This window comes from Choloepus didactylus, chromosome 7 (genome assembly GCF_015220235.1).
Source record: "Choloepus didactylus isolate mChoDid1 chromosome 7, mChoDid1.pri, whole genome shotgun sequence".
Lineage (NCBI taxonomy): Eukaryota > Metazoa > Chordata > Mammalia > Pilosa > Megalonychidae > Choloepus > Choloepus didactylus.
The window spans coordinates 88314730-88326978 of record NC_051313.1 but is presented as its reverse complement, the minus strand read 5'-3'; the positions used below and the strand labels follow the sequence as shown (position 1 = coordinate 88326978).

The window sequence follows — 12249 nt, the reverse complement described above, 5'->3', positions numbered from 1 at the left end:
ACAATAGGACTCCAGTTATTCTTCAAAAACTATTTGGCTTAGTCACACTGAACTTTACTAATGGGTAAAGCCGAAGAAACAGCTTTTCCTGAGACAATTAGATTGGAATTTTATTTATTGTCTTTTACTCATCAGTAGTGACATTAGCTTATAAAGAGGAATGTTTCAACAAATAGCCCTGTAATTTCTGAGGCTTACTAGAATTGTACATTATATTTCTGGACCTAATTTGTTTTTTTCTGTATCACATAAGATTTATATTCCTCTGAAACTGGCTTTTAAAAAAAATCACATGAGATTAAAAATTACAGGATTGATTGCATTTCTTTGTACATATTGTCTGCTAAACTGTTTGTATAAAATATGTTTATTCCACCCTTAAGCATGTATTTAAGATTTACTGTTTTGGATTTCTCTACTTCACTTATTCTCTTTATTTACTCTCTGTAAACACGTGAAATTCAAGCTGAAACATTTTGAAAAAAAATAGAACATAAAAAGAAAACATGTTCTCTCTACTCAAATCCAATATTTTCTCTAGAGATACCCACTATCATTGGTATACTGGGTAACTATATATTTTTTATTGCTTTCTGATTTGTTTACTAACATTTAGAGATAAAAATGCTGACTTTTTTAACTTAAGATTATATCACATATATTCCTTAAATTTACCATTTCAGTATATATAGAAATTTACCTATTTGTTTCTTAACTTATGGACAGTTGTCTATGCAATGACAGAATCATGATTTATGTAAGTTTTCCCTTAATGATAGGAAATTGGGTGGTTTCTTATTGATCACAATTATACAAAATGTTTGTAGCACATCTGTGCATTTCTCTATGAGCGTTTATGTGAACCAGAAGTGGAATGCAAGTTTAAAGTGATTATCTATTTACACATTTAATTATTTCTTCTCAATTTCACTCCAAAAAATGCTGTACCAGTTCACATTTATACAGCCAGAGTGTCAACACAGTCTACTCCATATCCTCATTATTGCCATGTTATTGTTTTGTCAATTATTGCCAATCTGATGAGTGAAAAATTGCATATCATTGTTGTGTCAATTTGCAATTTCCTAGTTTACATTTGTCTATTAGCCATTTGTGTTTTGTATTGCACCCATTTCTTACTGTTTGTACATATTAATGGATGATAGAGATGTTGAAAATATTTGCTCTACTAATTACTTCTTTTTAAAAAATTGTATTACTTTTATGTTGAGGTAAAATTTACTTCCGGTGAAATTAACAGTCCTTAAGTGTATAATTCAATAAATTTTGATAAATGAGTGCATCCACATAACTACCAATGTCAACACGGAATATTTACATTATTCCATAAATTTCTTTTATTCTCCCTTTCATTTAATTAGATCTCCCGTAAGCAACAACTTTTTTCCAACATCTAACATCATAGATTAATGTTTTTATGTTGTTATAATGCATAAAAATGGAATAATATACTGTATAGTATTTTTCTGTCTAGCTTCTTTCACTCCACACAATGCTTTTGAGATTCATTCATGCTCTTTCATGGTTTACTAGTTTAATATATTTTTTATTGCTAAGTAGGATTACATATCAGTCTGTTTATCCATGGTCTTGTTAATGGACATTGTGTCTAGCTTGGAGCTAATATGGATAAAATTGCTATAAACAAAAAATAAGTCTTTTTGTTGATATAGTTTTGGTTTCTTTTTAGTAATACCAGGAATGGAATTACTGGATGGTAAATTAGGAATGTATGATTATATTGATGAGAAATTGCCTAAATAGTTCCAAAATAGCTGTATTTTTCAACAATCCAACCAGCAGTGTATGAAAGTTCTGATTGCTGCACATCTTCATCATTTGTTATTGTCACTCTTTTAAATTCTAGATTTTTCCTGCATTTGCAGGATACTTAACCATGGTTTTAATTTCCATTTTCTTGATGTCAAAATACTTACTGATCATTTCCATATCTTCTATTTGTGAAGTGTCTGCTCAAGTCTTTTTCCCTTTTTTTTTTTTTTAATTTGGTTATTGTATTATTATGAATGATTTATTTGAGTTCTCTACATATTTAATAAGCAAGTCTTTTGTCAGATATGTATGTGCCTGGATAATAATTTCTCCAGTCTATCTTTCTATTCATTATATTAATGATGTTTGATGAGTAGAGGCTTTACTTTTGATGGAGTACAAGTTATTTATTTCCTTTCAATGTCAGTGCATTATGTATCTTCTCCAAGAAATATATGCTTGCCATAAACTAGCAAATTTCTTGTCCAATATTGTGTTGTTGTTCATAATAGTGGTTATCTTTCTTCTGAGTCCTTCATAGTTTTAGATTTTAGGCTCAGGTTTAGAATTATCTGAAATTAATCTTTGGCTTTGGTGTGGTATAGAATGTTTTTCATTTAATCCCTAATGAATAACAAGTTCTGTTATTATTTATTGCCCATTACTTTGCCTCAGCACCTTTGTCAAAACTCAACTGAGTAAGTTTGGGCTTACTTCTGAACTTTATATATCAGCATTGTCCAGTAGAAATAGTCTGTGTGTAACATAAGCAGTATTAAATTTCCAATAGCCGCATTTTGAAAAGTAAAAAGAAACAGATGGAATAATTTTAATAACGTATTTTATTAAACTAAATATATCCAAAATGTTAGTATTTAAATATGAAATCATTATAAATACATTATCTGAAAAATTTTTATCCCAAATGTTCAAAACTCAATGTGTATTTAATACTTACAGCACATCACATTTTTCATTTTTCACATTTCAAGTGCTCAATATTCCACACATGGCTAATGGCTCCCATATTGGACACTGCAGTTTTATACTGTTTCATTTATGACATAGTGTTTGATTACTGTTGTTTTAAACAACACTTGAAATCAGACAGTGTAATTCCTCCAACTTTGTTCTTTTGTAATAATTCTTTGTTCATTTTAGGTATTTGTGTTTACATATAGATTTAAAAACCAGCTCAACAATTCTTGTAAAAACTTTCTGGTATTTTGATTGGTGTCATGTTGAATCTACACTTCAATTTGAAGAGAACCAACATGTTAACATAGGTAGCCTACCAATTCATAAACATAGTATTTTAGATAATTTTTAATTGTTCTTAGCCATCTTTTATGGTTTTCAGTTTAGAGGTGTAGCACACTTTTGATCAACATGTGTTAAGAATTTTATGATCCTCAATGCTATTGTAAGTGTTTATTTTTTATTTTATTTTATAATTGTTTGCTACTAGTGTATAGAAATGCAATTATTTTTTGCATAGTAATCTTATATCCTGTGAACTTGTTTCTATGTATTGGTTCTAAGAACATTCTTATAGTTTTTTATAAAGGTTTTCTGTATTCACAATCGTATCATCTACAAATAAATACAGTTTTATTCCTCTCTTTCCTAACTCCATGACTTTTATTTCTTTTCCTTCCTTTATTGCAGTGGTTAGACCCTGTCATAAAATGTTAAATAGAAATGAGAAAATAGAAATTCTTACCTTGTTGCTAACTTTGGGAGGGAAATTTTTAATATTTCATGATTATGAAGGATGCTGATTGTAGGGTAATTTAGATGTCCTTTATGAGGTTGAAGAAGTTTCCTTTTATTTCTATATTGCTTAGGGATTTTTTGTTGTCATAAATATATGTTAATTTTGAACAACTTTTGTTGGGATGTTTTATTTTCCCCTCTTCTATTGAAGTGATCTTATGGATTTTTTTCCCTTTTATTCTGTTAGTATTGTGATTTATATAAATTTTTCATGATTTCTAACACAGACTAGTTTTGTTGGTACTTGAATATCAATAAAAGGAGTAAAATAACATGTACTCTTTTGTGCCTGCCTTCTTTCCCTCAGCATATGGTGTGAGATTCACCCTTGTTGATCAGTAATTCATTTCTTTGGGTTGCTACTTAGCATTATTTTATATGGAAGTTCTTCAATATTTTCAAGTATTCTGTGGAAGAACATATAGGTTCATTCTAGTTTTTAGATATTATGAATGAGGTTTCTATACACCTCCTTTTCTGTGTCTTATTGAGGGCTCATGTTTCCAATTCTTTTAGATAAATATCTAGCAGAAGAATTGCTGGGTCATAGGTGTATGTTAAAATGCATTAGAAACAGCAAAGGTATTCCCAAATTTGATGCACAATTTTTTACTCCAACCAGCAATGTTTGATAGTACCAGTTGTTCTATATTTTTGTTAACCATTGATGTCAAGAGTGTGTTTAATTTTTGCCATTCTAGTGTTCATGTATTAATATCTCATTTTCACTTTAGTTTGCATTTACCAAATAAGTAATAATGTTGATGATTATTCCTTGTGCTTATTAACCATTTGGAATCTTTTTCTCAAATTTATTGGTTCAAATCAATTGCCCATTTTTTTATTGGACAGTTTGTTGTTTTATTATTAATTTGTAAGAGTTTTTAAAAATATACTTCTGACAGCAAATAGTTGCCCTGGGTCTGTGGCTTTTTTTTTTTTTTTTTTTTTTTTTTTTTTTTTTTTTTTTTTTCAAAAGCATTTAAAAAACAAAAACAAAAACAAAAACAAAACAAAAAAATTTTTATTTTGAAATATTTTTAAGCTTATAGCACAGTTTCAAACATAATGCAAACTCCATACAAAGAACTACAACCTACCCCCATGCCCCCAAATACCCACGTTCACCAATTTTAACATTTTGTGTATCTGTCTTTTTACTTTGCTTCCTTCTTTTTATGTGTGGTATAAAATATAAATTTATTTCTCAATTACATTACTTGTTGATTTTGTCCAGACTATACTATTCAATGCTCCATGGTTGTCTAGAATTATTCCTTGGGTGTGACTATAGGTATTTTCATTTTGGCTTGCTGTTTCTTTAGCTTGTGTCTCCCTTGATATTTATGGAGATATAACTGAAGTAGAAAGGAAAAATGTGGAATTCACTAGATTAGAGGAGGCACGGGGACCAGAGGTTTGCTGTTTCATTAAGGACTGTGGGAAGTATAACCTTAGCCTATTTTCTACTACTTGCTATTTTATGTTATCCATTCTCCTGAAATTTTTGATTTTTTTTTTAAATGGTGGGCAGTTTTTGCCACCACTCTAGGGTTTCTTTTCTCATCTATAAATAGTTCACAAATTCAAGTTTTAAATTAGCCCCTTAAATTAAGTTGCTTCTATAGTCTGCCTTAAAGCATACTTCCTGAAAACTTAGCAGAAGGATAAGTTTTAGTATCCCTCCCAAGAAAAATCAGTAAGCTTAGGTCTAAGTTTAGGCTTCATAGAGTTTCTATTACTAGAATATGTTATATTTACCACATTAAAATATACAATCTTTCTAAAATGACATCTCTGGAACACAAACTTTTGATTAAAAATATATGTCCATGCATATGCTGACTTGAAAAGAAAACTGATGGCAATTCCTTCCTAGGGAAGATTGGTAATAATATCCATTCCAGGTTCAATAAAAACAAACACAGTAGACTTCTGGTGTCAGTCACGATAGAGTAAGATGAATACTGATGGAAAGATAGGGGATCTTAGCAGTGAAATAGAAACTATAAAAAAGAACTAAATGGAAATTAGAGAGCTGAAAAATACAATATCTGAAAAATATTTCTGAAGAGCAGAATGGAAATGAAAGAGGAAAGATTCAGTGAACTTGAAATGAGACAAGTAAAAATTTAGTCTGAATGAGAGAAAAAAAAGTTAAGAAAAATGTACAAAGCCTGATAACCTGTAGTACAATATCAAAGATCAAATATTAGTGTACTAGAGGCAGAGGAGAAGAGATAGACATTGGTGCAGTAAAATAGCTGAAGAAATAATCTCTGAAAACTTCTGTAATTTGGGCAAAAACATAATTTTTTAAATTAAAGCATCTCAGTGAATGCCAAACAAGATAAACACAAATAAAATCATACCAGACATACCATAATCAAACTGTGATACCCAAATATATAGAAAATATCTTTTAAAAAGTGAGAGTAAATAACACACTACAAATAGGACAATGACAATTAAAATGAACATGGATTTGTCATCAGAATCTACAAAGGTTAAAAAGACCATGAAACATTATCTATACAATTTTGAAATAAAAGACTGTCAATACTGAATTATAAAACCAGCAAATATTTATTTTAGGAGTGGAGGAGAAATAAAATGTACATCCATGAAGCTACATTAAAAGCAAAACTAAAGTTATTCAGGGTTAAGAGAAATGTAATGGAAACTCAGAATTTCAATAATGAAAGAAGAACAAGAGAAAAGGTAACAGTTAACATCTGGTTAAATAAAAAATATTTGGCTATATAAAAAGATTAATATTTATAACATGTATTTTCTCAAAAGTTATTTCAATTCAACTAAAAACAAAATATTGTGGGGTAGAAAATAGGAAGTTATTGCTTAAATTGAACAGAGTTTCATTTTGCAATGATGGAAAAGATTTGGTGATGGATAGTGGTGATGGTGGCACAACATTGTGAATGTAGTTAGCACTGCATTACATGTTTGAGTGTGGTTGAAGGGGAGAGTTTTGGGTTGTATATATGTCATTAGAACACAAATTTTAAATAAAAGACTCCCATGGGACTGTGCAGCACAAATAGTGAACCCTAGGGGGGATTGTGGACTACAGTTAATAGCACAATTATAAAAATCTGCTTTCAGCAGTTGTAATGGATATACTGCACTGATAAAGGGTGTTAATAATAGGGTGGAATACGGGACCTGTGCATTTATGCATTTCTTTACTTTTCTGTAAATCCACAGCTTCTCTAATTAAAGAAAAACAAAATTTTGCTAGTGGGTTTTCAATAAAATATATAATGTAAAGGGGAAGTTAAGGAGACATAGGAGAAAATGTCTTCTGCATTTTGACAGATGTAGTATAATAGTAACTTCAGTATGTTATGAAGTATGCTAGTTAACCACACATACATACAAATTAAAGTATTAGAATAATCCAAAAGAAGACAAGTAGAAGGGAAGAGAGAGTCAAAAAAACAAAGAGAATCAAGTGGAAAATGAATAATAAAATGATACACCTAAATTCAGTTATATTGATAATTACATTAAATGATCTAAGCATGCAAAATAAAAGACAGATATCATAGAATTGGATAAAAAATCAAACAATAATTAACTGTAGGCTGTCTATAGGTAATCCACTTTAAATATATATATATATATATATTTTAAATCAATACATTAAAAGCAAAAGATTGGGGACTGAGGCTGTTTTGGGGAGAAGGGAAAAGTGACAAAGGGGGATTATTCAAAGTACCAAAAACCTCCTCCAGGGATGGAGCACAGCAGTGCCCCCAGGCGAGGGGAACCTCTGGTGGGGCAGAAAGTGATGAAATCAGTTAGATGTGAAGATCATCTTCTAGGTTTTTTTAAAGGCCCCAGATAGTTGAAGTGGCCATATTGGAAATACTGTGGTTTTAGACAATTTTTCCCCAGAAGTTTATTAAAATTGGCAAGGATAATCTCTGAAGTGAAACAGTAGTAATGAACAATTCAACAAGCTACTTAAAAAAGATACTCAGGCATTTCTTCAGCATTTTGGTTCAAACAGATTATATAACAGTTAAGGTATTTGGCTGGTGGAATTTTTCCTACCACCCCCCCCCCCCCACCTCCTCCCCGGCTCTTGGTGTTCTTCACCCAAAACTGTAAGATATGTTTGATCTGTGTATCGAGTAGTTTCAGCATTTTCAAATTATTGTTTAAATATTGCTGAAGGTTCATGGCAGTTTTTTTTTTTTTTACATTTATTAAAAATTTTAGGAACTTTTATCTCAACACTTTTCACATCACAGTGGGACAGCTTTTCTAAATGAATGCATTGAAGACTACTGAGTTTGTTTTTTTTCCCTCCTGTTATTTTTTATTTAGGTGAAATTTAAGATGTTGCAGTTTCCCAGCACTGAGATAGCTAAGTGTCTCCCTGTATATGCTGATGTTTAGGAATGCTTTTCAGATATGAAACTTTCTTTTTGTTTTTGCTTTTTGGCTCATAAATTGGATATTTCATCTGGAGTAGATAAATACAACAGTGACAAGTACATGGAATAATAAAGAAGATAGGCTCCAGAAGACTTTGCTGTCTTAAATTCAGGGAACTTGGCTAATTCCAGAGTTAGCCATACAAAAACTTTAAAAGAGAAGTTTCGGTAGCTGACTTGAAATAACCCTATGTCAAATAATTTTAGGTTAAGCCTCTTCAAAGAACTTGGATATTATTTCAGAGGGTAAAACAAACCAAACTGGACAACATAAATATTACAGGAAAATAACAAACACCTTCCTGTGTAGTCCTGTGAGAATTTGGACTTGCTATGAAGTATTGAAACCATGTTTCACTGAGCTGGGGATACTGGACCTAAATGGGGAAACAAGACTATGCTCCCGCCTGGCTTAATTTTCCTACTCTATCATCATCAACAAGGTCATCATGAATTTTGGAGAGCTTTCTGAAAACTTTTTGTGGACAGAAAATTGTTATGATGTGAATCACCAAAGCCACAACCCTTCAGATGGCTTTGATTTTGGTATTGGGCATCCTAATGGAAGTAACTTGGAAGGAAAGAAAAAATATGGATTGCATACACATAAAAGAAATGGTATGGAAAACATAAGTCATTGAGTGAGATACTGTGGTAGAAATTCCCATTCTCTTAGCAGTATTTTCTATTCTGGAAAAAAAGCCCAAGACTGTATGAATACAGCTTACCTGAAAATGAAACCGTGAGGAAATAAGCCAAGAGAGAACTTAAACAGTTTGAAGCTGAGAATTATCCATCTTTAAGTCTTGAATATGAGAAAGAACCAAATCAGAATAAATCTTTAGCTGAATGTGTATGAGGCCTACACTCCCAGACACACACATATCCAACCAAAAATAATTTCCCAAGCTCCTGTATTCGAATATTCTCTGAATCTTTAATCTAAAGCTCTAAGAATGCTGGTCATTAAAAAAGTTTAATACAAAAGACATATAGCCTTCTGGATTCTTAGTAGGATATCTTCAGTCATAGCCAATAAAGAATGAGATTCCAAGTGTTTACAAAGGCATTGTCCCTCAACCTGCTGCTCTGCCTGCAAAACCTCCACAATGGAAAAGCCAAACCGAAGAAAATAAAGCTGGGACTTCTATCCCTCATGAGCCTACCTATGCTGTTGGCAACTTGACTGCTTTCAAATCAACTGCCAAGAATTTTAGCTCATCAACCAATTCAGTGAAGAATGTAACTGCTCAAATTCCTCTCCACCAGTTGACAAATTTCGTCAGCAGCCTCCTCTAACCAAACTTACATGAATGTATACTGATAAGAAGAGTGCATTCTTGAAAGCATTGAAAAGTGACAGAGTTCTTAGAAGAGGAACAAGGAGACAAAAGCCATGCTGGCTCAGAGAAGGATGACATTTAACTTGCATCACCAAGAGAGGCATATAAACAAAAACTTGACAAAAACTTTGCCACAAGAGAATGGCAAAGCTTTGGTAACTTCCCAACAGATCATTCTGTCTTCAATCTTCTCACAGACTGGTGTTCTTTCAGGTTCACTTGAGGCAGAGCACACGTTGTTAAAGGAGATGGGCTGGCAGGAAGACAGTGTAAATGATAAAACATGTGCTTCTTTAACTGAGGATGAAATGAGACACTTCCAAGTTATTAGTGAACAGTTACAGAAGAATGGTCTGAGAAAAAAATGGTATTTTGAAAAATGATCTGGTCTGTGATTTCAAGTTTGGACCCTGGAAAAACAGCACTTCCACACCCACTATCGAGAATGATGACAGAGAGACAAGCAATAGTGACACAACAGCTGATGAAGATGTGTGAAGGATTTTCCTAGCAGCTTTAGAAATTTTAGTGTGAAACATCTTGCATACAGTTTGGAGGTGAATTGTAAAAATGAAGAACTATACTTTAAGTAATAAAATACCCTATTAGAAGATAATTTTTCTGGGAGAGAATTTCAATATGAAGAAAAACAAGAATGTTTTTTAAACTGTGTTGAACATTTTTTCTTTGCAAATGAATGTGATTGAAATGAGGACTTTGGTTGATCCAACACTGGTTTTCCTCATCACTGTAACATTTCTGGGACTAGCAATTTGACAATGTAACAAGCAAGGTTTTCTCATTTAATAATATAAAAGAGTGTAATGTTTTGCAAAAAAAAAAAAAGCAGAAGACTGGAAAATTTTACTCTGCAGACATTGATGAAAATGAAGGTAGAATGGCTATGCCAATTTCAGACAAAGTTAACTTTATTTAAGGAATATTACCAGGGATATGGTGGAGCATTACATAATGATCAGGGTCACTTTACCAAACTAACATTATCAGCAGATCTTCAAAATATATGAAGCAAATACTAGTAAGACTAAAAGTAGAAGTAGCCAATCCCAAATTATACTTGGAGAATACAACACTCCTCTATCGTTAGTCAATAGAACAAGTAGAGAGAAAATCATTAAGTATGTCAAGAATCTGCACAACACTATGAAACAACTGGACCTACTTTATAATTATAATTATGTATAGTAATTCCTTACAACCAAGAGAGGTTTATCTCAGGAATGCAAAGTTGATTGAACAATAAAAATTGATTAATATGTTTCACCATATCCAAAGGAATATCAAGAAAAACCACATGATCGTATTAATAGATGCAGAAAAGGCATTTGAAAAAATACTACATTTGTTTGTTGTAAAATTTCTTGGTAAACTAGGAAAAACAGCAATTTTCTTAATTTAACAAAGGGCATCCATAAAAATAACCTACAACTAAAATGATCATGAAAGACTGAATTTCCCACTGAAATCAGATACAGGCAAGGCTATCCACTCTCCCCGCTCTTAGATAGATTAGCACTGATGGTTTTAGCCAGTGCAATAAGGGAAGGAAAATAAATGAAAAGGACATAGATTAGAAAAGAAGAAACAAAATGCTCTCTTCGGAGAGGGCATGATTGTTGTTTTGGTTTGCTAAAGCTGACAAAATGCAATACACTAGAAGTGGGTTGTCTTTTACAATGGGGCTTATTAACTTGTATCATATACAAATTAACTCAAATGATCATAGACCTGAATATAAAACATAGAGTGGAGACACTTGCAGAATGGTGGAGTAAAGACTTCCAAGAATGCACTCTGGTATAAAAGCAGCAAGAATGCTGACAAATAAATATTAAAATCAACTTTTTCAGAGTTTTGCAAATTAACTAAAGGTTTGCAACAATCCAAGGAGTATTTATTCAAGAAACACAGCTGAATCTCAATAAAAATAGTGAAATTTCTGGCATTCTAATTTGCCATAATCCCAATCCTGCCCCTTTCCCCCAGTTCCACAGTAGCCTTGAATATTAATTTTTTTGCAACTACAAAGCTGTGAAAACTAGCAACAGAGGAGCTACTAGAGTCAGTAGAAATGGTTTGAAGTTCTTCAAGAGCCTCATCCCCTGAAAACTGGAACTAGCAATTCTCACAAATCACTGAAAACATCATTCTCAGGGCTTGACTTTCTTTGTGAACAAATGTATAACAAATACTATACACAATGACCATGTGGATTTATCTAATCAATTCAGTGTTGTTTTAGCATACAAAAACCAATATATATATAATACTCTGTATTAATAGAATAAGGAATAAAAAATAGATTATCTTGTCAATAGACACAAAACATTTAACAATATCCAACATCTTTTCATGAGTTTAAAAAAAAAAAATACCACACAACTTAATATGAATAAAAGAAAGGGAAGCTTCTCAAACTGATAAAGGTCATTGTACTAGTTTGAATCTGTTATGTGCCCCAGAAAAGACCATGTTCTTTTAATCCATTCTTGTGGGGGCAGATCTATTGTGGGTGGGACCTTTTGCTTAGGCTATTTCAATTGATATGCAACCCACCCCATTCCAAGTGGGTCTTAATCCTTTACTGAAGTCCTTGGTGAAGAGAGGATAAAAGACAGTTAAAGCCCAGAGAGCTAAGAGAGAAGTGCCCTGGGAGAAATAAGCAAGGACCCACAGGAGCTGAGAGAAAACCTTTGAAACCAGGAGAGAAAGACCAGCAGATATCACCTCGTGCCTTCCCATGTGACAGAGGAACACTGGATGTCAATAGCCTTTCCTCAGGGAAGGTATCTTCCTCTTCATGCCTTAATTTGGAAATTTGCATGGCCTTAGGACTCTAAATTTGTAACCTA

At 32.2% G+C, this 12249-nt stretch overlaps 1 pseudogene; it reads left to right on the top strand.

Annotated features, from left to right (window-relative positions):
• The first annotated feature begins 8564 nt into the window (after window positions 1–8564).
• LOC119540379 lies at window positions 8565–9874 on the top strand (annotated as a pseudogene).
• Window positions 9875–12249: the final 2375 nt, after the last annotated feature.